Below are 26,971 nucleotides of genomic sequence, written 5' to 3'. Positions count from 1 at the left end.
GTTGTCGGACACAGGGGAAGTTTCTCACAGCTTGTCACAGAAGCCATCCCTGTAGCCCCCCAGTACCAAAACCTTGCCATGCAAACCCAATACAATTTGTTTCATTTCTCAGACTATTCCAGCTGGTTCAGGAGCTCTTTCTGAAGCTAAAAATCTCAATTCCTTTTTTGGGACTTCACCCACTTTGGCATACGACAGGACTACCCAGCAGCACAGACCTACAGGGAAAGGCAACCTGTGCCAGGCTGCCTATTTGCATTATCTATATGTCTCCCACAGTGAAAGCAGGCCATAGCCGTGCTGGCAGCAAACATAATCCGAACAAACACTTCTGTAACACACAACTGTGAGCTAAAGGGTTTAGATATATCATTAAGAATACCATTACACTAGGCAAACCTACATTCAATTCTCTAAATAAGATAGGTTAACAGTACATAGATTACCAGATACATATAGACAGATTACAAGCCCCCCCCAAATATGTATTTACCAATTACTCTAAAAGAAATAACAATAAAGAAATATTTGAGCCAGTAATTTTAGTAAAAGGCTTAGAAAGCAACAAAGCAGTAATGTAGGAAAATTTATCTGCAGAACAATCCCCCCCCCTTTACTTCCAAGCCTAACAGCACTGGGTATGCAACCACCGCAATGCAGAGGGCAGACTGGACACACGCCCCCTCTACAATTACTTTTCCAATGGCTGAAACTCACACAACACTGCCTGAAGTCAGAGCCTGAACTATGGTCCTTGATTAAAATCTCAGAGTTTTAATCCGCTTCCCAGATCCATATATCTTGATAACAAAGGAGTATCTTTCCACCCCATCCTTATTTCTCTCAGGCATGCCCATGGTACTTGGGAGAGGGAGATTTGCTTTCCATAATGCCATTGCATCTGTGCTGGTCTCCCTTAAGTTTAGTAGTGTCTTGTATACTGCAAAATTGTATATTGCAAAAAGCATCTATTAATTATATTCACAGCACATCAGAAAACTTGGTGAAAGTCACACCTCCATTCAGCATGGCATATTTAAAAAAAAACTATGACGAGGACCCAGCTTCACAAACATTTAATGAAGGTTTTCTGACGGCTTGGTGGAAGACTTCCAAAACAGCTCTCATGCAGAGTGCTTTCAACTCACACTCAAGTCAGGAGGACTTAAAGGCCCCCTCGTAATAATGCCAAGACCAACACACCAGAAAGCATCTAATCATTTTGTTAGCAGGGATAATTACCAGAAGGAACTGGAGTTTCATGTTTCTCTGCATGGCCTTTTCGATATAAACTTTGCTATCAACTTTTCTTCTCACTGAATAACATCAGTGTTAAGCAGATGGCCTTTGCTACAGCATTAGGAATGATCTGGACCTAAATATGATTTCAGCAAGGCCACAAGACTTTGATAACAACAGTCACCTACTAAAATATTAAATTTGATAAATTTTCTGTGACCCAGAAGAAACAAATTAAATTCAGACTGATCTTATCATAGTAAAATTTGTATGAGATATGCTATGCTTAATAGACGACATAAAAGCAGAAAAGGCAACAGCAGCAATGCCCAGTGGCAAAATCCTTCAACGAATATGCTTGAAAATACTCAGAGCTAAATTATCAAATTAATAGAATTTAAAACCCAAAGAAACTGATAATTCTTTTGAAATGTTGGATTATCTTTTTATACACTAGCATAAAGCACGTTCTTTCTTCAAAATTTCAACCTGCAAAAGTTTCATCAGATTCCACTTAGAGAATAACAAATTCCACAAGTTCTTCATGTCTGCTTGTTATCAGCAAGTCTCATACACAATCTCTTAACCTGAGAAACAATAACTTCAAATCCGAAGGGGTCAAAGAAGAAAGACTAAGTCTACATCTCATCTATAAGACATCCTTTTCCTTAACTGAGAACTCTTGAAGTTTTAAGAAAAACCATATCTGAGATTTAAATCCGTACCTAGAACTCATCTGTGACTATTTAGAGTAGTTTGTTTATGTGGTTTTAATGAGATCACATTTAGCTAACTGATTAAAAAGTAAACAGGAGGAAGTAATCTTAGATACTTTTAATCACATTACAATACTAAGAAGTCTTGAGGCAGCAGAGGCTTTGGAGATGAGCTCTTTTAATTACCTTCCTGTTTGGTTAGGTGGGTTGCCATGGGGAGGTGATGCAAAAAAACACATCCTCACCCTCTTTGAACCAGTGATTAGCCAACTTTAAAAGATTTAATGGTTCAGGTAAAAATACTAGTACTTCGCAATTACATCGAATCTTTCATCACAAAGTCCCATGTAGGTAAATGAGCATAGGTTTATCAGATAGTGAAATTGTTTCTGGGAATGCTTAGTACTACAGACCAAACCAAAGACAGCATCCCGCATTAAGTACCATCTTTCCTGATACCTTCAATATTTTGTATGCATTTAAAGTGCTTAAAAACTTGGTCACGCATTGAACACCTCAACTCAAACTGCAAATGCTTAAGTAACCCACACCTGAATTTGTTCAGTTACCTAAGTTTGCAAAAGCCCAGAAGAAAGCAGCTACTTGTAAATGTGTTTGTATGTGAAAGACTGACATTTCTTGAATTTGGGGTATTCATCTTTTTTAATTCCAGAGTAATGAAGTCCAGAAGAGACGGGAACAAAACTCACTTAAGATTTTTTTTTTAAAACTTACTAAAAAGTTTCACTAGAATATGTGGGAGGAAAAAAAATTTACAAGTTTGAAGTGTTTGCTTTCTTTTCCAAATATTTCTTATAAATAAGATGTAACATATGCTAGCTACCTAAAGAGCTGAAAATCAAAATGCTTTTCACTTATCTTTCTAAAAACGCTGGTCACTGCTTAGATCTTCATTTCCATTTGTGCAAGGAGCCTGAGTGCCAATACAGAAAGTAATACCATATGTCAAAATCAAGCTTTAGAGTAGAGAGGCAGGGGGGGAGATCCATCATTAAGTTCAGTTGTGCAGAGATTTTTTTTCTTACACCTACTTGGATAATTATGAACCTATCTGTGACTGGCCAACAAACAGAAGAAGAAACACATCTCAGGCAAAAATTACCATTGGCTTCAAGAATTTAATTGACTCTGTTGGTGCCAGAATTTGCCAGAATTTCAAACAGTGTATCCAAAAAGAAGCGAAGCACAGAGAGGTGCTTACCTTCTCAGAATAAAATGCAAGCTGAATATTCTTTTTTTTTTTTTTCTAAGCTGCAGACTACAAGAGACAGTAATATTTGCAAAATGATGTAGCTATTCCAAATGTAAAATCAGGTAATTAGTTTTCAATATCTCATTTTGATAGCTCATTTATGAAAGTCAATACACTTACCTGCTAAATATTTTGGTTTCCCTCACTGGATGTAGTTTTAAAATGTCATGCAGTTAAAAAAAAAAAGGCGGGGGGCAGGTGGGGGGTAAAGTTCACTCAATGTATTTCATTTCCCTAAATTTGAGACCATAAGACAATGTTGCAACATCCGTAATAAAGCAGCAAATCCCAGTGAAAGACTTTATAGGAGGGGAAGGGGATTTCTTGCTTCAAAATAAAACTGATGTCACTCACCAACCCTGACGCTCATACCCACGTACTCCCGAGCACTAGGGGCCATGTCCCCACCTGCCCCGGCTGGAAGCCAGGTGCCCAGATGCTCATCCCCCAGCAGCCCACCCAGGTCCATCCCTCGGATGCCGAGGAGCATGAGGGTGCCGGCGTCAAGCCCTGCTTCCTCTCCATGGCCTGCAGGTCTGGGAAACCCTCTCTGTCCCCTGTTGGAGCCCACTGGGATAACTCTCCTTCCTGAGAACCATCAGGATTTCCTTACTGCCTCCCTCCTGGGTGTCCAGAAAAGCGGTACGAGGCATACGCGGCGCTCCGGACTTAGAGACTGGCTGACACTGGTGTCCATAGCTCCTGCTGCTCTGACGGCCCTTCTCGGGGCTCTGCTCCTCCTACAGCTTACACACCTGCCCAGACCCATCCTCCCTGTCCTAGCACTCCTATTAGCGTTCTCTGCAAGACAGGCTCTTGAAATAATCTAATGTAAACTGAAGGGTAGGCACTGACATCCATTTTACCCATCCCTGTTATCCAACTAATGTTTGCTATCATCTGGAAACAGCTAAGTTTATAGATAAATAGCCGTGATCTAATTGGTACATCTGTTCCCATTTTACTTGCAAGCTCAAATGTGCACTTTAAAAAGTGTATTTAAATATCACACTCCAGCTCTTCTTTTCCTTCTGGAAGCACACAAATCCCCCATTAGTCCTTTTGTTTGTGTGCAGTTTCAACTATTACTGCTTTTTTCCACATACTTTTACATATACGCACACCTAAAGGACTGGCAGAGTATTCGTCTTCCGATCCAACTTTACATTTAGAATATGTACAGAAAGCTATACGATAGATGAAAGAACAATGTCATTTCATAAAAATCAAAAGAAATTATCTCACCAACTTCAGAACATGCTGCATAGCCAATAGGGATACAAATCTATGCTGCAGAGCGCTCCCAAGTCCCAGCATGTGTGCTGGCCGTTTCTCAGCTCCTCATCAGAACACATCCTGGACATGCACCAGCTCTCCTTTTCTGGAAGGGCAGCCACACGTGAATGATGGAAAGGAATCACAAAATGCGTAAGTAAGGTCCTTGCTCAAAATGATCAATGTATGATGACATAGGCTGCTCTGTGGCACGCATCTACCCTGAAGTCTTGCTGCCTTGGACTCTCCAAGACAACATTCATCATGTTGTACTGCAGTACAACTGCTGTACTGAACATACAACTGATCCAGCAAAACATGACAAACATAAGATGCACAGTTCAGCTCAGTTAAGTCTCTGCATAGGTGACCATCTGATTATTTTTGTTTGTTTCTGTATCAAGTATCACTATAGCAAACTGTAAGCCTTAGAAAAAATATTCTTAGTCCATATTATAACCTTATTGGCGTCTCTAAATTTCAGTGATGCCTAAAGAAAACCCAATAATAACAGGAACTACGTGTTCCTAAAAGAAGAGTTTATGCCTTTTAAAATGGTTTATGCTGTCCCTTAACATTACCCTAATTGCTCTGTGCTTACCAAAACCACTTGAAATCATAGTCTTAATGGCTAGTCAGTCCTCAGGCATAAGGCGGCAGGATTCAAGACATTTGTATTTCTACAAGTGTTCAACTATGTTATGTCTACCTGCAAAAACAATGTGTTGGGAAGTAATTTGTATCCTCCATTTACCTTCTAAGGCACCCTCATCACAGAAGTTCTCAGATTTTACTTCCCTTGAACAAGAAGTAATTACCTTTACATGTTTTTCATTCTTATCTGCTCACCATTTTGGCATCAATGGTAAATAACTGTATCATCCACCTTCTGCTGCTTCTCCTTATATTTACAGCATCAGTAGGAGACTAGAAAAACCAGTAGCATCCGCATCTCTACAAAACAAAAGTGTACACAGGTATATAGAGCATGTTTTCAGCTGTGCAACTTTACTGTTCTAGTGTCTATTCTCAGATGTTGACAGCTTGCTTTAGTTCTAACCGTTTATATTTACAAAGGGATCAGAAGAATAATATCTTCCAGGGGAGCAAGCATTGCAGTCAAGTACCTGAGGCTTTCCCCCCCCCTCCCCACTTGTACTCAAATTACACACCCCAAATTTCTTAAGGATTAGAAGACTAGCTTTGTTTGGAGGCTGTTTGTTCTTTTTCACTCTGCTAAAAACGTCAGCTTGAAAGCAGGGTAGTGGGGCTGCCCAGAGGATCACTTCTCAGGGGACACCAGACTTGCATTGTTGCCCTGTGGAAATTGGTCAGAATAGTCAGCTTAGGCAAAAAAGCATCTTTTAAACAGATAGGCATGAATTTTGTGAAGGAAGCTCCTTTGTTTTCTAGATGACTTAATTCAAACTTAGTGCCTTTTACTAAACTGTTAAGTAAGAGATTGTAGCTTTCTCACCTGTCCCACAATGATGCAGAGACCTGTGTTGAAATTTCCAGGCAACTTTTCCATAACATTATTAAAGAGGTTTGAAAGACAGATGCAGTGTAGTTTACTCTTACAGGCAACGCCAAATGAGTATTTATCCAAATGACCTTGCAGTCAATGGGCTCCATGAGCTTCCAGAGTAGGTTGTTCCTGCTCAAAAACTTTTTCTGCCAAGGATAGCTTCTCTCAGCAATCTTTCATCAATTAATTTGAAAGCTTCACTATATAACATTCCCCTTGCAATATCCTCTTTAAAAGCTGTACCTATAAAATTCCTTGAGAGGTGTTTTGGTTTTTGGTTTTTTTTTTTTTTTTTCCTGTTTGGTTAGGCTGGGTTTTTGTTAAATGATCAAGATTTGTAATTTTTTTCCCCCTCTAATTCTCTACTGCTTTCAGTCCTCCATTTTTCAAGATTTACAAACCCTTACTGTTCTTTTCAGACCAAATTTCCTTCCAGATTGCCATTCTTAAACTTTTGGTCCACCCCCCCCGCCAAGTTAGATAGGAGATCTACAGATCTCCATTACTGATTTGTTCCCGCTGCTGAAGCAACAGGCATCTTGGATATCTTCTAAGAACTTGGTGGATTGCATGAGCTGCTCTACTGCTTATGAAAATAGATAATTAAAATAAGATTTTAAAATTAAAAGGTAGAGCTAATGTGTGGCTGTTGTTGAAAGCACCTGCATTTGTCTCTAATGCATCTTAAGAAGTATTGGCGTCTAGTTCCCAGATATTTTCCATGATGCATTAAAGCCTCGATGACCTAATTTAGTAACACTGTTTTGGAAGCAACTGGTAAAAATAACATTGCTAAAGTGATTTTTATCATTTGTTCTAGTACTAAGGATCTCATTCATATTTTCTGTTTCATTAGGAATGATATCAATCTGTTATTGCTTTACTCAAAAGATATGTAAGAAGTACTAAATTCCACAGTATATCAGTTCTTTCTGAGTAAGAGAGAACACACACTAACAGTAATACAAGTGTGTAGGATGCCTCAGTACAATAACAGATTGGGGCGGAGGGTAAGTGTTCTTTTCTGAAAATACAACACTTCAGTAATTTTGCTTCCTGGTACACGGGTCTTATCATAGTCTTTACTATAACACTTTTTGTTTTTTCCTCTTTTTTTTTGAAAACACATTCTCTTCTTTCTGGAGAGTTAATAAAATATTGCAGGATGTGCCATATGCTTGCAATCACTGAATACACAACTAAGGAAATTTCAATACTGTGCAATGCTTGGTACCCCATAAATTTCCCTCCCTGCCCCAAGCATCACACGGCTTCATCAAAGAGCTCAATTTACAGAGCTTTTTGAAAGGTATGCATAATTTATACAATTCTGATTACCCTGACAGTATCAAGAAACAGTTTTGGAAAGTCTGCAATTGCTTAAAGAAATGTCAACAGTTCTGTCTCATGGGAGGAGATTGTTTAGGACTAAGCATTGAAAAACAAAAAGCAAAAGACACTGAAGGAACTTTATAAAACACATAATAAACTTGTTGGACTAAACCAACACAAGGTTCGAGTATGGCCAGTTCTACATCACTTATGCATTACTGAAAAAACAAAGCCTAAGCAATTGTCAGAAATACATTTGATGGAATTCTGTGCACATTACTTAGCTGTAATTATGAGGCAACACAAGTAATGGAATTATTAGTATCCTTCAACTACTTTACACACAGACACTAACATAAATGAAGTGAATAAAAAACAGCCCAATGTCATACAAATGGCAAAGAATGATCATGTAGTTCATAACAGGAAATATTTGTAGAAATGGAATGGAGGAGAAAGATTTCACATCGGTAATAGTGGGTTTGCCACACTGGTATTTTCTAGCCTGACAACAGAATGTTTATTAAATATTTTAGCCAGTAAATAGTAATTTCTTCATAAGCAATCCTGGACTTCTGTCAATACATACATACAGAGCTCTGTGTGTGTTTGCACATGTATTCAGCCACACATCATTGTAAATTACTTCGGTACTTGTCAGTTCAGTTTTTGACTGCAGTTGATACTTTAGAATATGAATTGTTTTTATATAACTTCATGAACAGTCACTCTCCCAAATCAGGTCCGTCTACCTTATTCACAAGTCATTTTGCTGACTATCCAGTAAACACATTACTGCTCAAAACCCAAAAAGCAACAGGGAAGCAGGAGTGGATCACAATAAAAAGAAATAGGAGTGCCAAGTGACAGACACATTTTGAAGAGCAGGTTGTCTCGGTGTCTCTCACTTTTGGTATTCAACTAACCCTATTCTTCCCGATTATGCACTGCCAGCTGTCAACTGTCGCTAACCTGAGTGGCAAATGACTTACTGTGTAATTAATGGAAGTTGTCTGTTTAATTGCACCGAGGATCCAACTTGAAATACTTGCAGGAAACGTTGAAAGTTAAGATGTTCTGGGAGGATTTCTTGATAGGTGCACTGATTTGACAACACCATCAAGCTACGTCCAGGGAACAAGGGTCCCAGGTGACAGCAGCCAGTTCCCTGAACAAGGTGTGATCAAGTGAGACAACACACTGCGAGGTACTAGGTTATTCCCCCCCCCTTCAACCTCTTTTCCTTCAAAGGGGAGTAGGAGCTCAGGTTTGCTGATAGCACAAATCCATGTAGCGACACTGATTTTAATTGACTGATTATCTAGCCTGAATTTCTGTGAAAGACCATTTTTTCCAAACCATTACTAATATAGAATATTTTCTGCTGTTAGCAAAGAACTTTACTTAAGAACTTCAGAAATACAATACCGGATATTTTGGCAGGTTCTGATGTGACTTCATAGTTGAGAAATATGTCAAATAGGAAAAGAAGATTTGAAGTAGTGGCTGAAATGTAAGATTTGCAGGTATTTTCTCCGTCTTTTCCTCGTCTAAAAATAAAATCATATTAGGAAACTGTACTCTGGGTACCATTCCTCTCTCAAGTGCCTGCTTAAGAAAGCAGATAAATCCACATCAGCAGGTTATGTCTGGTGTGAACCAGACTAGCTCAGCTGTTGTCCTACCTTCTCTGCAATTCTTTTAAGCCTTCCAGGAATCATACAGAACATGTTTCTTCCTGAGAAAATAGTTAAAAAGCTAGTTAAAGGGTAACAATTAAAAGAGGATAGATGAATTCCTAGAGCACTTTCTGCGAGTGTTGGCATGTTTCATTTTTGTTTGATGACCAGTTGCGTGTACATGGGAACAATTCTGTTGTGAATTTATCCTAAGTAGTAATCTGTACATAAGTACACTCTAAAATTGCATGTTTCGGTGTTTCAAATATAGATCTCATTTGGTAATACAAGGATCACGTTCATTAGAACGTAATTACAGGATAGTATGCATCTACTCAGAGGAACACCACTAACTATTGTTCCTTGCCTTCATTTTACTATACCAGAGTAAAAAAGACACTAAGGTCTCTCAAACACATCGATCACATTCATCTCATTAGGTCTGTGAAAACTATCTGCTGGGCATGCAAAGGATAGGAAGGGAGAGAGATGCCAGAAGTAGCATGGGCAACATGCAAAGAAGAAAGATGACATAATTGACAAGCACATAGGTAGAAGCCTTTAATGGCTAGAGGCAATATCAAGCAGTTGTATACAGCTTGGCATTTCTCTGGACTGCTCTACTGGTAGACCAAAGGATAGGGGGGAAAAAAAAAATATCACTGGTCTTCTGGTTGGAGGGTTGTGCAACATACCAATGCTAATGTTGGTGGAGAAAGAACAAGAAAAAGAGCACCAGGTCCATACAGAATGACCATGAGAGAGGGGAATGGTAAAGGTTTGTTCAAACTCCTACCAGTCAGGTGCTAGAAGGACTCAGAGTAGGAGGAGTGTGGGACCGAACACTGTAGATTTTGAGGCAACAGACACTATTACCAGAAACTGGTGCAACTTGTATAGGAGTTCAAAAAAGTTTTTGGGGAAAGTAATGAAATAAAAGAACAAGCAGAGGCTCAGTTATTCCTTTTATAAGCTATTGTTAAATTTCTTACTCTATCACTAAAGCAACTATCACATGTAAGATATCACAAGTGGAAAGAAAGAAGGCATATCCAGTTAGATGAAGTAATGATGTTTAGGAGTAGATAAACTCTCCTCCCACGCAAGTGTTATTTTACACCACCATTGTATCAGTTTTTTCATTTCTTTTCTTTCCCCTCAATCACTTTCAAAGCTGTCATTTAGAAGCGTGTAAATCTTTTTACAGAAACAAAGTCAGTCTTGCTTATGTCCTGGTTAAGTTGCTCATTTGCATAGCATACCGTTTCAAAGAGGATTTATTCATAAAATACGTGCTTTAATGACTTGCCTTGTTTCTAAATTTATAAGCCTTGGTTGATGGAGTTTTTTCTCTGTTAATGTTTTCCAGATCCTATTGCCTTGTATGTGCAAAACACTGGGCATTAATCAATATGGTTCACTTAGTTACATAGACTCCCAGTTGTCCCAGTGTTGGGGCAGGTGGTAACTTTTTAGCATCAGCCTTAACTGCCTGCTGCAGAACAGCAGCCAAGATGAGCTGGGACTGGTGTCACCCCCCCATCTCCTCGCATTCAAAGCGAACAATATGATAATAAGGCAGCACAATATGGATAGACACACAAGACTGAAAGGCACAGAAGCGGGTAAGAGTCAGACCCTGTTCTGCACACACCGAGGGAGTTGCTCTTGCTCTGTAATTCTAATTTAAACCATGCCTTTTTATCTTCAATCCAGGGTTGTGGAAGCAGAGGGTAAAGCCCCCTTCCCTGCCCCCCCCCCCCCCATCTCCATCTCGCATGCTGGGACAATCTTAATGCTAAACCTGCTTCTACTGCACTGTATGAGCAGCTCTCTGAACCGTATCAGCATTTTGCATGCATTGTAAACTCAGGAAAGAGAAAAATAAGTTAATTTAAAATGTGCTGCAGTTTGTGCCAGTGTTGTTAATGTCACCCTGAAAGAATTCCCACTCTTGATACACACTTCAAGTATTTACAGTTTATCTGTGAGACTCAAGATTTTCATTACTTGGAAGGCGTTGTTTCTTTACAAATGCATGGAAATCCAAACTTTCCCAGTTATTTTGTTCATAGATTTGAAAACCAAGGAAGACTAGTATGAAGTTAAATTTAAGATTAGTTTGCCATCTTGCGTAGAGGGGTAGAACCAGATGAGCAATGCTGAACACAAGGATAAAAAAAAATTTTTGCTTTACAATTTGCAATTCAATCATTTTCCACTTAGTCAAAGAAAAACTGCAGAGTTTGATCACTGGACTAGTATTACAGTGATTACTGATCGAGCACTGACACAGGGTCAATTCTGAAACCTGCAGTACACTACAGAAGCCTTTCTGAAAACTGATGAACTGCAGCTCAGACCCATAACCTATGTTACAGAAAATATAGAGCAGTGAAATATAAACAAACAAGCCCCTCCAAAACATATGGTCATCAACTGTAAGACTGTCCAGGGGACTAGGATAAATGGAAGCCACCTCAACAGCTTTAAGTTTTCCTAGCAGCTGTTATACTATCAGACACTAATCCGTCAGCAAGGGATAACTAAAGCTCCACCAACCTTCCTCCTTTCCCCATTCCTTTTCCTTTCCCCACTCACAGGCACCAAACAAATCCTCCTGTGGGTTTTGGTTTTCAGAATTCCCATTCTTTAAAAAAAAATAAAAAAATAAACAAACCAACCAACTACAGTAGCAATATTATAATTAAATTCACAAGATGGTACTAAAAATTTTTGTTAAAGAAATGAGGTCTAAGAATTCATTCACACTAAACCCTGTCAGTAACCTAAGGGTGATTTTATAGTTATATTTCCTAGAACTTACAATATTTTTTTATGTTTCTCCTAGCCATATTGGAATATAAATATACTGACTATGACCATTAAGTTTTCCTACTGAATCTCAAAACAGAAAGATGTCCAGACAAAAAAAAAAAAAAAAATCAAGTTATTGATTTGGAAGAGAAAGGTTTAGAATTCCAAAGTGGACCAATAGTTATCATTATCATTTATAGTCTTCTAATAGTCAACAGAAAGGGATTCACTGCTGGAACCATGAAAAACTACAGTATTTTAGTCATTACAGAATAATTACTGCATGTAAGTATATAACCAAACTTTGCTCATTTACAAATCAGAGAGTAGTAGAGAAAGATGAATGGTGGGTTTGCTTCTGCTTCTTATTAGGGTCTTTTTTGTGCCAATGCGTCAAAGGCAAAGAAACTAAAATCCAGTAGATATGGGTCTCCAGGGAGCACAAGAAGTCAGGGATTTTCTGATTAAAGTTTTTTTCCATAAAAATTGGATTGCCTGAAGGAACATGTGAACCAGTTTAGATGAGAAGACCATTTCTGGCTCAAAGAGGGAAGAAGGGGGGGAGCCCATTTTCTCTTACCTCCAAATAAGTAAAACCTGTAAAAATTAGAGCAGTTAACTGGAACATGGAGTGACTCACCCAACTTCATCCCAGAAATCTGTCCTAGCCACTGAGCTACAAAGTGAGCTCCATCGTTTTGGGGGTAAATAGAATTAAAACAAAGAGCAGAGAAGAAAGTAAGAGTCACCTAAGAAAACCAGCTGCCTGGTGGTCATTGTGCTCACTTTAGATATGAAAAATGAAGTCTACAGTCCACCTATCAAGGTAGAGTCAGTCTGTTAAAGTTCAAGCATGTACCCTGCTAGCTGGGGTAATGGCTATCCTGATAAAAATAAGAACTGGTCTCCTGCTTTTCATGAAAAAAGTTCAAGATTTCCTCAGTGCATAACAATAACACTTGAAAAGCCTGAGCAGACAGGACCACCTGAAGACCCACTTTTCCAGGGTCACCGATACAAAATACCCAGTGCTAGGCCAATCATACCAGTGACAGCACAAGCCCTACAAAACATAATTCATGTTAGAGTGGCGATTTGGCTACAGACTTTAAGGTTGATTTTGTGCTAGGCAAAACCACTGTTGCTGTCATTTTGCTTTGCAAGAGGGCAGGGAGGAAGGGACTGAGGTACCAAGGTAAGTATCTGCTCCTCAGCGCAACCCACACACACCCTACCAGCTTCCCCTGCTGAATCCAGGGTCCACATTAGGAAAAAACCCCTGATTTCACTACTCCCAGGTGCTTGTTTGCTTTTCTCTCACTAAGTACAGAAGACCAACACATGGAGATGCTTTAAAAGGTCACAGCCTTGGTTTCATTCTTCCCACCTGTACTGGGCCAAACTACTGAAAGCCAAGCTATGGCCATCTCCACATTGGCATAAACAGAGAGCAACATCACAGCAGTGAGCGGAGATGCTCTGAATTTAAACAGGCTCAGCCAAAGGCAGACTAGCATCCTAACTAGCATTCCTTAACTAGTCTAATTAGAGTACAGAATTCAATTTGGAAAGCACACTTTTAATAAACATATGCTGAGGTGCATTACATTCTTCTTGAAAATGCTCAGATGCATGATTTACACTTTACAGATCTGTGAAACAAGAACAGATATGCTTCATCTTTGGAATGGTGTTACGTAAAACTTCTTTCTTCTCTAGATTAGCACAAACAGCAAGATTAAAAACATTTCCATAATGAACCAGGATGTGTACAAAGCTGTCATTTCTATAGCCAGTATCACATTAAACCTCACCTGGTGAAATAATTAGCCTGGCTTTTGCATGTGTGTATGCGTAGTGTTGGTTGTGGGGTTTTTTGTTTGTTTGTTTTAAAAGCATTTTGATATGGATCAGCTTATTTGAAAAAGAACATAAGATGTCGATGATACTAGAGTAATCTCTTCGAATCACACCAAACAGAAAAAGATAGGCCTCAAATAGCTTACAATTGCTAAGAGATTTCAATGTCTGTGAAAAGACAGAATTACTGATGACAATGATCCAGAATTAATTACAACTTGGTGACAGATATACACAACATGCCTTAAGTACAGCACTAATGCCGGCAGAGTGGACCCTTTTCCTTGTTGTACCCTATAAACAAGATTTACTGTTGTGCATACACTTTACAAAATCTTCAGAACAAACGTCCAGCTGAGCAGTTTAATTTCACAGACAAATAAAGTATTTTGTATAAATTTTCTTCTCTTTTGACTCTACCCCCAACAGCTCAACCAACCAGAAGACTAAAGCACCAAAAGTTCCCTTTATTAGAGTGCTCGCTGACATGAAGTAAATTGTCATGCTTAATGACAAAATCCATAGGGAACCAAAAATCACTACATGGGAGAAATCCCTGTACAAAGAAGCTTTAGCTGAAGACCAAAGCAGCTCACATTACTTATTAAACTATTAATGTTAAAATCCTTAAAAGTGTGTCAGCACAGTGGTATATTATACATGTTTCCTCACAAGAACTTAATCAAGCTCAGTTTCTCCAACACTGGAACAGTACTTTGGTACTGTTTATCATCTTTTTAAAGGAAGCATATATTGATAAAGTAGAGTATTCAACATCCAGAGCCTTTAATTTTAAGTAGATGTTTATGTTTCATCAGATTGAAGTTGGAGCTGGAATGCACGTAATGAGCTTATTTACTTTATGTCATCATATTTTAATAAGAAAATTTTAAAATTCTTAAGATTGTTGTGTGTGGGGACCATTAGTTTGAAAAAAAAAAAGTGCTTAGATGTGTTCCATTTCAGAGTTTCTCCTTCATTTTCCTCAGGAGTAGATGTATACAATACATTTAACAACAGGTTGTATATCAAGAAGATGACGGAGGATGCAGTAACATTCACATAAATGGGGTCAGAATTCTATCTTTGAGCGTTACTCATTTTTTTTCAATTATAACCCTTAAAAAAACCCCACACAAAACGAAACAAAACCATCTTTTCTTCCCCTCTTTTGCTATCTTACTCTGAAATGATCCGATTCATTAATATTTCTGACTCCAGGTAAAATCCTTGTCAAACATTGAAAGGAATCATGAAATTACTCTTTGTAAAATGTCCTTTTCACATGCTTTAAATTCTTTTGGCATTTATAAGCATATAAATGTTCTTCATTATCCACTGTACAATAGTAGCAAGCTACCGAGATGATAATTTTGATAAAATGTACCAGGTTAAACTGAAGAGGAGCATTTTGAAAAAGAAGTTTGGTTTTGCAGTTCTACGGGTAAAGCAGATGCACAAGTAGCAGGACTAAGGGAAGGCTTTGATCTCCCCTACCTTTCATGTATAATTGACAGTTGTAATTTGGACTCGGGGATGATAGAAAGGCAGCCGAGAAATTCTGAGACGCCTGCGTGCAGAGAAGCAACGTATGTTTGATACACGCTGAAAGGAAAAAACACAAAAGCCTGAAGAATCAGCATTGCCGAGCACAAGCGCTATACAGACAGCACAGCAGTCGTACATGAAAGGGTGGCCCACGCAGGCTGCGCCAGCGCGACCATCCTTTGGTGGGGCTCTGGGTTAGCGTGTTTGCCCACGCTAGGTAAAGAAAACACGAGTATTAGGCTGAGAAACACCCAGAAGCGGAGGGACGGTGACGGGTTTCTTGACAGAAGGCAGGGACTGAGCACAGAGAAGGCTGTATCCACGAGTCTTTCAAAACATTGCAGGAGCGGCACGGCAGGCCTCCAGGCCTTTGATCTATCAGGAAACGGGCTGTAGCGACAGTGGTGTGGGAGGTAAAGTTTTAGGTACAAGTGACAGATTTACAGAATGTAGCCTTTTCTCATTCTCTGCCAAGAATAAAACAAATAAATTAGGTGGTGTTGACATTGGTCATTTAAGGGGGGAGTTAAGAGCTCAGCTGGAACAACACTAGCACTGAAGTTTTGGCGGAAGGGGCTAAAACTCAACTCTCACAGAATTTTGAATAAATAGTAGTCCAAGTAGAACTGGGGAAGAGAGTTAAAAATTCATTGATATGAAGGCAAGTTAATACTGTAATTAAGTTTTAGAGCGAGCGCAGACACAACATTCCCACAATAGGATCACTTCAGTACATCAAAAACAGCATGAATCAGGACTTCACAACACAGATGGGTCCAGTTTGCTGCTTTTCTCAATTTGCATAGTTTTTTGGTCCCACAATACAGATCTTTAATGCAAGAGTTATTCCTATCATCATTAATTTCTGTTAATCTACACTGTTGCTCTGTACTGTTTTTCAAGTATCATCTCAGGTAAATAGATATTATTATTAAAGGTAGTAAAAAAACCAACAGAATTTTCAACTCTGGTTAAGTACTGGCAAAAACCACTCAGGACCGAAAAAGCATCTAAATCCTGAAATTACTTGCAAATGGATAGGCAAACACTTTAAGGCACCGAGGCGTGGGGGAAGGCTGTCCTTCAAACCAGGGTCCTGCGCTTAATCCCAAGGGAGCAGCCAGCTGCAGACAGCCAGCACGAGGCCCTGGAGTCCTGGACATCTCAGAATTTTGTTGACACGTCTACAACAAAAGGTTTTTCCTCCTTGTTTCGGAGGCTTCAGTAAATTAGAATTTTTTGCTGGACTTCATTTTATGAGAATGTTTCCACATCATTTTAATTGCTACTACTGTTTTCTTGTGTCAGGGGGTATAGCCCCAGGCAAACACCAACAAACCTATGGTTTGTAGACAGATATTAAAACTGTTTAGTGTAAGCACAGTAAGGTACTCTGTGCCTTTTCACAGTAAGCTCAAGCAGCAAACCAGCAAACTCCTGCTTCTACCACAAAGTGCTGATTTATCCTCAAGGGGCAAGATATACCCTTTTTTGCCCAGGCCACACTTTAGGGAAAGTTACTTGTGGTCACAGAGCAGAATTTCACTCTTGTGACATTCTGTAGCTGCAGACAAAACTGAGCAATAGGAAAGGCAGTGAGAAAGTACCCATCTGCTGTATCTTTCCTTGCACTTTAAGAAAGATGTGCTTGAGTTTTTCTTAAATCATGTCAGATGTTACAAAAAGGTACATACTTGCAAAAATAAAAAAAAGTTTTAAAATGAGAAGCAAGTTGAAAGAAGGCCAGTAAAAAAAAAATGTTTTAAAGCTAAACAAAAGAGAAGAATATGCATCAAAAATGTCAGACTCTAACAGTTGAAGACTGTCTGCCATGTCTGTAGTGCCAAAATACATCCTGGAATGACATTTTGAGTGTTACCACGTTGCTGGCTCAGTTTACTGTCCACTGATGTGACATCAGCCCAGGCAGTATTTTGTGAAGTGCTGTAAGCAGATTCATGAAACTTTTCTTATCCTCAGGAAAGTCAGGTGTTGGGATATACACAGCAGAGGGATTTGTTCTAGTTCCAAAGCAGTTTTAAATTGCAAAATCCACAACGTATACAATAAATCTGTAAGACAGACGGCCATAAATCCCTAATGAAACACTGCCAATGTAAATATTGTAAAAAGGATAAATAGCACTTAATTACACCACTGGCAAGCAAGTTGGGTTTGTCCTCATCTTCATTCTGCTCTTCACCAGTCTCCCAGGCTCCTGCAGGCACACAGCATGCACAGCACGAATTTGTGGTGGCTCTGCACTCTTCCACTGCACAGCTCTTACTCTCCCCATGCCTTTGCTTCTCACTTTTGTTTAAAAAAACCAAAACAAAACACACCATTGTTGGTTTGAGCATTTGTAGAAGGCATAATTTTACGTATAGGAGAAGCAGACAGACAAGATGAAAAACTAGAAGGGGCAGGAAAAAAACCCACAACATAAGCATGAACAAACAAAACCAACTACTGATGTAAAAAGACACCAGGAAGACAAGTTAGGTGGTTTTATAAACACGGGCGGGGGGCAGTGGGGAATGACTGCAAGAACCGATTTTTTTATTTATTCTTAAGTCTTTTGGCTTCTGCATTGGGAAGCCTGAAGGAAAAGAACAACTAGCTTAAAACATGACTAGAACGACCCTCTTTAAAATCTTTCAGCTCATTTTCCAGACTGTTCACACGGTCCGCTCCTGAAGACAAACAGTTGCATGTTACCTCTGACTTGAGCTAGGCTGTCATGTTTGGTCCTGGCCCAGAGTTATGGTGCTTTAACACACACATTTTCACCGCCCTGCTATTCCTTAACAGGCTGGCTAGCCAAATAGGAAATACAACTGATAGCTTTTTCCACCTCTTTTCAGGCGAGGGGGACCCTTAAATAAACAAACAACAACAACAAAACAAACACCACACACACACACAAAACAAACAAACCAATAACATTTATTTCTAAAAAAAAAAAAGTCCCTACAGAAAAATGCAAAACTGTTTGTTACTGAATATCTTTAATCATTGGGTCTTCTATTTCTCCCTCACTCTTGCACAGACAGGCAAAACCTTTACCTATGAACCAGAAATTCTCCCTTGGAATCTCAAGAAACCAGAGATGCTACCTTGCCCAATATGCAGGCAGTTTCCAAATTCTCAGTCAAGCAATGAGTCCACACCTTCAATCTGGTAAACCAGCCTTCAGCATAACACCTGGTAGTACATTCAGATTGCAGCATTTAGTTACAGTGAACTTCTTTCCTCCTGCCATATACTATATCACCATTGTTTCTTTTCTTTAAAATCTGTAGTTTAATACACATACCTATCACAGGAAGTTTCCTTAATTTCTACTGACACTTAAAAAGTTGCTTTTTGAAAAGAATAAAATTCTCAATACTGTAATAGTAGAAAGGATGATTTTTCTGCATTTAAACCATTATTTTAAGCCACCTACAGCTATTTGAAAGTATTATAAAATACAAGACACCTTCTGAATGCAATATTATGCAGCTTGCTCATGTATAGTGGACATATCACTTAGTATTTTTCACATGCCATTATGTGTTGCCTTCAGTGATTTCATATAAATGTGAATATTGGTTTAGTTATGGTTGCCATGTGTGAATAAGCAATGTTGGCATTCCTACACCTTTGAGTGAAAATTTCAATTCACTTCATTAAACTGAGAGACGATTGTGTTTTGAGGGCTAGGCATGCCAGTAAGGTCTTAATTCACAGCAGATTAAAACAGACGTAGATGACCCTTGTACTTTCTAACATTCCCTCTAGAGCTTCCAGTAGGCTTGACCTGGCAACCTGGGCAAAAATATAAAAATGTGGAAGGTTGGTGATCTTGCTGAGCCCACAGTCGTTTGCTCAGACTTTTGCTTGTCTGAAGCTTGTATCTAAATAGCCAGGGAACTAATGAATTCACTTAGGCAGTAGATAGATTTCCATCATTGCTAAATGAGAACATGATGAGGCTGACTCTCAGAGCCTTAATTCACAGCATTCAAGGCTCAAAGTATAAATATACATATGCAACTGTAGAATTGAGCGCTCTGCTTCTATGAGAACACAAAGAGAACAAGGGGTGGCTAACAGCAAAAAATAACAGGAAAAGGGTTTTTCCTCAGGGGATTGTTATATTCCAGACCTGGCAGTCACAAAAATGTTACAAATAAAGCAGAAAACACCTCCAGATAGCACTAATACCATTCAGTTTGCATCAGTACCATTGCATGTAAGTGGAACTACTGAATCCCCTTGCTCACAGTGCCCTTCAACATCTCAAGTCTAAGCTGTTTCCCTACTCTATAGAATAGCTTTGAACAAAGATACAAAGAGCACTGAAAACATTAAAATCAATTAACTCAAACTCTGAAGCCACCTGATTTGTTAGTAAATTATTTGGTCAATGATTGACTTGATGCACTTTGTTTTAAAGTGCACCAGAATGGAAGAACACAGACAGATTAGATTAGATATTAGGAAAAATTTCTTCACTGAAAGGGTTGTCAAGCATTGGAACCAGCTGCCCAGGGAAGGGGTTGAGTCACCATCCCTGGAGGTATTTAAAAGATGTGTAGATGTGGCGCTTAGGGACAGGATTTGGTGGTGGACTTGGCAGTGCTAGGCTTACAGTTGCACTCGATCTTAAAGGTCTTTTCCAACCTAAACAATTCTACAATTCTAAACCCCAATTACTAGAATTAAGTAAAAAAAAAAATCTCACAATACAGTGTTCAGAGATTAAAGGGTAAAGAAATATGATTTCTGTTGTGGAGAGAATATCACTGAAATGGAAGCAAGCAGAAAAGAGTAAAAAAGAAACAGCAAAATTCAGAAAATTAGTCTCACAGAGAGGTGATTTACTTCTCATTGCTGTAATGATACCAAATTCTGTTTCAGATGCATTAAATATACGAGGCTGTTAGTGTTAGTCATCAAGAGTGAAAGGAGTGACATTACTACTCACTGATCTTAATGTTCTTGATAGGTTTCAAGCTCTGGAAGTGGCGATTAAGCTTCCTCACAGAGGATGGTAGAAGACCGCTGAAAACTTCATCCCAAGAATACTTTCAGGCCAACAAGTTCTGCACTTTTTTTTTTTTAACCAACAGAAGAAAGCAGAGAGTAACTTTATCTGCCATTTTAAGTAGTAAAATGTCTCCCAGCAGAGCAAAGCTTTCATCATCTGGCACTCATATCCTTAATGAACACACAGTCAATATTGCCACAGTTCTCCGGTGCACACCTTTATGCTTTGTTAGATCTGGTAGCTATTAGTACTGCTGTCCTCTAGCTATATTTCTCTCTGATCTCTCAAGTTAAGCATGTGTAGGTTGGGTGCGAGTTTTAAAGAAAGTGTTCCTAATTGCCTCCAGTTGCTTCTGGGCTTGGCCTTAGTGATTCAGACTCTTTTTAAAGAGTTGTCTTCAGTAGAAGATAAATTCACCATTTTCACCTTGGGATAACGAAGATGTAAGATAAATCAAGGAAAGGCAGAAAGAGTACATTGTGAAGGAAAGAGAGCCACCTAACAAAAAAAAGCCTTCAATCATACCTTAAGGTAAATCAGATGAGGTCAGCTTTATACCTTGCTCCCCCACTGGGAGGGATTTTTGTTTCCTGATTTTTATAGATGTAAAACTAAAGCCTCTTATCTTCTTTGTACTCTTACTTTGCCTTAGGAAAGATAACATATGCTAGTCATCTTAAAATTAAGGAAAAAGTTATGGGACAGGGTTTTTCTTTTTTTTTTTTTTGTTTTTAAAGGAATAAGGACTGTAAGCCAATAGTGAAGAAATACCTTACTGAAATACAAAGAATATTGTGATGTTGAAGACATCCTTAATATTGAAGGCATCCTTTGAATAAGGGCACCCTAAATTTCAGTATGATACCACAGCAATTCTCCCAAATATCCACAGTCCAAAATCCTGAACAGAGAATGGATCTCCTACAAAAGAGGTTGCTAGGATTAAAAATTGATAGGATTAAATGTAATTCCACCTACTCCATCTAAACCTTCATAACATTAGCTAGTATAACTAGTCTCTAGTAAATTAGTGGCTATAATTTCATAGCCTAGATCTGACCATAGATGATTGCTTACTTCTTGTACAAGGAACAAAATTACACTTGCAGCAGCAATTCCCTCTATCGCAAACTCACCCTTAGGACCAGTTCAGGTACCCTTCTGTGCTGCAGTCCTTTCCAATCTACCTTCCCTTTTACACTCCTCCCCTCAACAACTCTTTAAGAAGGAAGGGACACTTCTAACGGGCTCAGCCACTCACATTTAGTTTGCCAGTGGGTATAGATACAGAAGGGGAAGGACACTGGAACAGAGCCCAGATTTCCACTCACCAGCATCACCACTTGTCTCAAGAAGAGTTCCTGCCCTGCACTACTGCTGAGGTCTGTTAAACACCTTCCTTCTAACCTGAAGGTAACTGCATTCAGGGGCAAGTGCTTACCCTTACCTAAATTGCCATTAAATAAGTATGTTTATAGAAAATTTCTGCTATTATTTAAAAGTATAAAGTTGGATAAAACTGAGTAGCACGATCACACACCTGCAGGTTTAAAAAAAAAAAAAAAAGAGAGAGACAGAAAACAACCCACCCTTCCTTCACTTTCTCCATTAAAAGCTTATATTATTCCACATCAGCATTGTGAATCTGAGTTTGGTAGAAAAAAGCATAACACCTCAATTGTATTTCTTCCATTTTGCTCTGCTATGCTTTGCATATCAGAATTTGTAATACCTGTAAAAAATACAAACACATGAGGTTGTTTTTAATTAAAAGCACCACTGCCGACAGAAATAGTCACTTCTTAATTAAGAAGTGTTTTAGAAAGTGATTGAGATATAAACTGTCTTTTCACATGTTAAGTGGACATCCTCGCTCTAATTACTTGCAATTATATCAATCAATCAGGAAGAAAGTATTTTTGGAAACTACCATCACAGATACAATCAATCTAATCGCTCAGCTTCCATGAGAAGTTGCAGTGATCCCACAAGCACAGATGAGTAAGAACAATAAAAGAATTAAACAATGCATTTGTACAATATTAAGCTAATGTCAAGAAGCAGCCAAGAAATAGTCAAAATAGCAATATAACCCTTCATTACAGTGATTTCAAAACCATGTAGAGTTTGGTCAGCCTATGAAACATGGCGAGAATCAAATTACAAGGGAGTATGGTGTTGGAAATTCCTAAAACATACTTGGCTCATCTCCTCCGGTCAGCAAGACAGGCAGAGTGGAGAGTGAATCACAGGGAGAGTCACTGCTCTCCTTCTGGTGGGAGGCAGATTGCATGAGGAAAGGAGAATCTCACCTAAATTTCTGCACAACTTTGGGGTTTTTCTTTATTAATGGGGTGCATTTATTGTCCGTTCTACCAGCCACATGTAATAGCAACAGAAATGGAAAGAAAAATGCTGAAGTCTTGTTTAACATTAACTTCAAGCTATACCAACAATTCATTATTCAGTTTTAACTGTTCGGTTAGGTCTGTGATTGTTTTCACATTAGGAAGTTCACAATATCTGTCCTATTTCTGTAATGAAAAGGTATACTTAACTAATTGTACCTTGCTGTCTGTACAAATAAACTTGTCTTTTATGACTGTAACATATATATTCAAGGAAGAGAAATGCAGATTGAAGTGATACTGGTGCTAACATCAAAGTTGTTTCCATGGTTTCTTAGGACTCACAGGCAACCTTCATGCATGCCAAATATAACTACAGCATGTAGCTAAAAGGTAGTCAGCCCTCATACAACCACCAAGTTAATTTTTCTCCAGTATAATTTATCACAGGCTTATAAACCAAAAAACACAGCCCATTGTTCCATGACTTGTATTTGACCATGTCTGTAACTGAAAGAATTCAAATGCTTACTCTCTAAAATGAATACTACCCTACCATCTTGATAGTTAACCACCACCCCAGAGTAAAGACATCGAGAAAGACAATTTACAGGTATTTCACATGACAATTGTTTCAGGCTTTCCACAGGCTCCTAAAGAAAGCAGGTTGCATTTTGCTGATATTTTAAGGGCTCCAGTAATGAAACAAATCACAATAAACTTGGAAAAACTTACTCAATGCATAATCTTGAAAAAATATTATATTACCTGCTGCACCTGTCTGACCTTTTCTGTATCAATGGTGAATCCATCTGGCTGAAGTAAGACTTCTATACATAAGAGAAAAGTCATGTTCAGGGTGTATTATCATAATGCTATGCAGCACACAAAAGGATGTAGGAAGGCATAAGCAGAGGAGACAACAGAGGTAATAGTTTTCTTCCTTCAGCAAATTTAATGTTTAAGTTCTTCAGCAAGAAAATAAATATCAGAAACAACAAAGGCTTACCTAACTAAACCAAAACCTTTATGCAGTGTTTAAGAAAAAATAGATTGTTGGAAACCTAGTCAGGGAAATACATTTTATAGATAAAAAGTAAAACATTCAGTATTCTTAGCATACAAGCAAAAAGAGAAGGTAGTATAAGATGAAGCGAGTATTGCTTTCAGGCACCGGGCAGTTCCTTCAGAGAAGTGGTGTTGATTTACATTACATTTCCACAAACAACGGCTAAAAGAAGCCTCATCTTATACTTTCACAGGGACACTCAAGAACGAGTCTTCACGGCCACGCTTGTCATAGGGGGAAGGTTGTGCAGGGCCACGGCAGAGGCGATCACGGGTGGGGGGGCAGAGGACACTGCTGGTGGAGTGAGTCCCTCTCATTTCAGTGCAGGCTTTCTTTCCTGACCTTGAACTAGAATGCCACCAAGCATGACACACAGCAAACGAGAGACAAAGAGAGGAGAGAGACCCACTGATGCAAAAGTTTAGATCACTTAGTTTGGTTTATTGTCAAATCTGGGAAACCAAGCATAATTTGTTTCTTGAGAAATTTTGCATTTTCTGAAGGGATTGGATTTGGGGTATATAAAGTGTAACCACAAACTGGAAGTAAAAGAAATACAGGATTTTCTTATCAAGGTAACATATCACTTCAATGCATGTGAATATATTGAGTATTAATTGTATACAAAATAAGGATGTATTCAAATTGAAACACAAAAATTGGGAAGGGTAAAAAGCTTTCAGTTTTACCTTAGCAGGGCTAAGTAAAAACACTGCACATATTACAGATTCCCATCAAAGGAGAATTATTAAGTCTATGAAGAACGTGAAACATTGAAACGCTTCAGAGCATGAGAGAGAAGACACAGACACCTCGGTAACCAATAGCTGTCATTTGGTTCCAAGAGCTGAATTTGATTGCATCCAGTCTCTTATATTTGCTGAATACAAAATTAGCTGCAAAGGTAGTTTTAGCCTGTTCTCTAATAACAAAAAAATAGAATTTGCCTCCCACCTGCTTCACACACACACAAAAAGGGAAACAAAAGAATCAGTTGTGCTGTACACCGCAGAAATGCTTACTCTGCTTAAGATTCCAAATTGTATACCTAGTGATTCTGTAAATTAATCGCATTTATAGGTTTCTTACTTCTTAATGCAACAAATGAGAAGGTTAGCTATCTGTACCACTAGCAAGTTTCTTTGCCATCTCAATTATAAAAGTGAAAAATGCATTAACAGCATTTTAAAGTAGTTCTATATAGATGGTTTATGGAACTAGTAATCCAAGTGAATGAAGAGTGCTATTTAAATAAGTTATGTATCTAGTAACGGAACCCGAGTTCAACATAATACTACACTGAACGGTTGTGTTCATTTTGTTTATCTTTCTAAAAGATGACAAGACAGAAGTATTTGCTTTTGAAATAGAAGAGGACAGAAGGGGGGGCAGGGGGAAATAGTAAATTGGACATCTGGATAAACAAATGTCTCATTTAGCCCAGTTAAGTACAGAGTAATTTAGTTACACTCTAGAGATGACAGTTAATTGTGGGACTTCAGCACAGACTAAGTAGTTTCATGAAAAGCCTAGAAATTAACACAGTTCAGTATTTCTATGTATTTAAAAAAGTCAGCAACTACCAAAGACAGACATTGGTCCATAGGTGATGTGCTGATTACTATTCATTTTCTTACATGTTTTACACCTTTATTGTTCTGGAGATACTTAAAGTGCATTTTATGGCTGCATTTGATGTTGCAGGTAATGCTATATAATGGTATTTAATGTAGTCATAAACCACAGGATATTCAATTTATACTTTCTAGATTATTAAAAAGGTTTAAACAAAATTTCGTATTTTCCATTTTTATTGGGTTCTTTTGGAACATTAGGGGAAAAAATACTCGGTGGTATGACTATCTTTCATCGACTCAATGCACAAATTTATTTCTCCCTGAGGTCCAACTACCCGAGCCAAAACAGAGCATTCCAATCCTCACTGCTTTCTATACTTTTCTACTAAAGCTGCAGCAGAACTGTATGTTTCTCCACTCCTTGGCCACCCAAATCCACAGACAGGTGCCCTAATCCAGGTCAGTTGCTTCAAATGCCTCCAAAACACCCTGGCAGACAAACTGATGAAGTATTGACTAGAAAAATGGAAAGTGAGCACAACCGAATATTGGCTGAACTACCCTCTACTCAGCATTGGGGAGGCACATCTGGAGCGCTGGCACCAATACTGGGCATCCCAGTACAAGAGACATGGATATACTGGAGAGGGACCAACACAATGGGCCATTAAGGCAATTAAAGGCTTGGAGCATCTGACATATGAGGAGAGGCTGAGAGAGCCGAGACTGTTTGGCCTAGGGAAGAGCAGGCTTTGGGGAGATCTTATCACAGTGCATAAATATTTCATGGGGGTGAGCAAAAACAACAGAGACAGACCCTTCTCAGCAGGGTCCAGTGACAGGGCAGGAGGCAAAAAACTGAATTACAGGAAGTCCCACTTAAACTTCATAAGAACAATAATAATAAAAAAGTGGTTGGGTTAGTTTGTCTCTTTTTATTTTTTATTTTTTTTTTTTTTCATTTTTTTCTCCTCTCTTTAAACTGTTGGGGTGGTCAAATGCTAGAGCACAATGCCCAGAGAGGTTGCAGAGTCTCCATCTGTGGAGAGATCCAAAGCACAACTAGCCTGGCTCTGAACAACCTGCTCTAGCTGCCCCTGCTCTGAGCAGGGCATCAGACTAGAAAAACCTCCAGAGATATCTTCCAACCTCAACCACTCTGTGAAAGATGTAATTAAGTGTGCTAAGTACATATGATCTAATATACTGGGATAGATAACAAGGCTCATATCCCAAAACACATTGGTACAGGGGAAGAAGGAAAGAAAAGGCACTAGTACTTTGTCTATAGCCACTCATCTTCTAAGGCGCTGGCTTCAGGATATGCTTGGAATTGTTAGTCACAGTAGCTGCCTGGAGTCAGAAGTGGACTTGAATGCTTAGCTATCCATTTATCATAGATATTTTATTTGATTAAAAAACCACAAACCAAAAACAACGCCAAAACAGAACACCTACATTGTGCATTTGCTTTCTCCAGCTCATGGACCCATGTACACTGCTTTAAACTGAGGGTGCGGATCAAGAGAAAGATCCTACTGTTCAGCAGATGGTGGGAAGCACGAGCAGGTAGGAGATGAGCTACAGCACACAGGGTGATGTTGGCCAGTGGTGGGCAGGCTGAGCAAGCAGGGCTTAGTCACATTGCTCAGGAGAAATCCAGAGAGCGCCTAGA

Source organism: Accipiter gentilis, chromosome 12, assembly GCF_929443795.1.
Source record: "Accipiter gentilis chromosome 12, bAccGen1.1, whole genome shotgun sequence".
NCBI classification, from domain to species: Eukaryota; Metazoa; Chordata; class Aves; order Accipitriformes; family Accipitridae; genus Astur; species Astur gentilis.
This window is presented reverse-complemented; position numbering follows the sequence as displayed.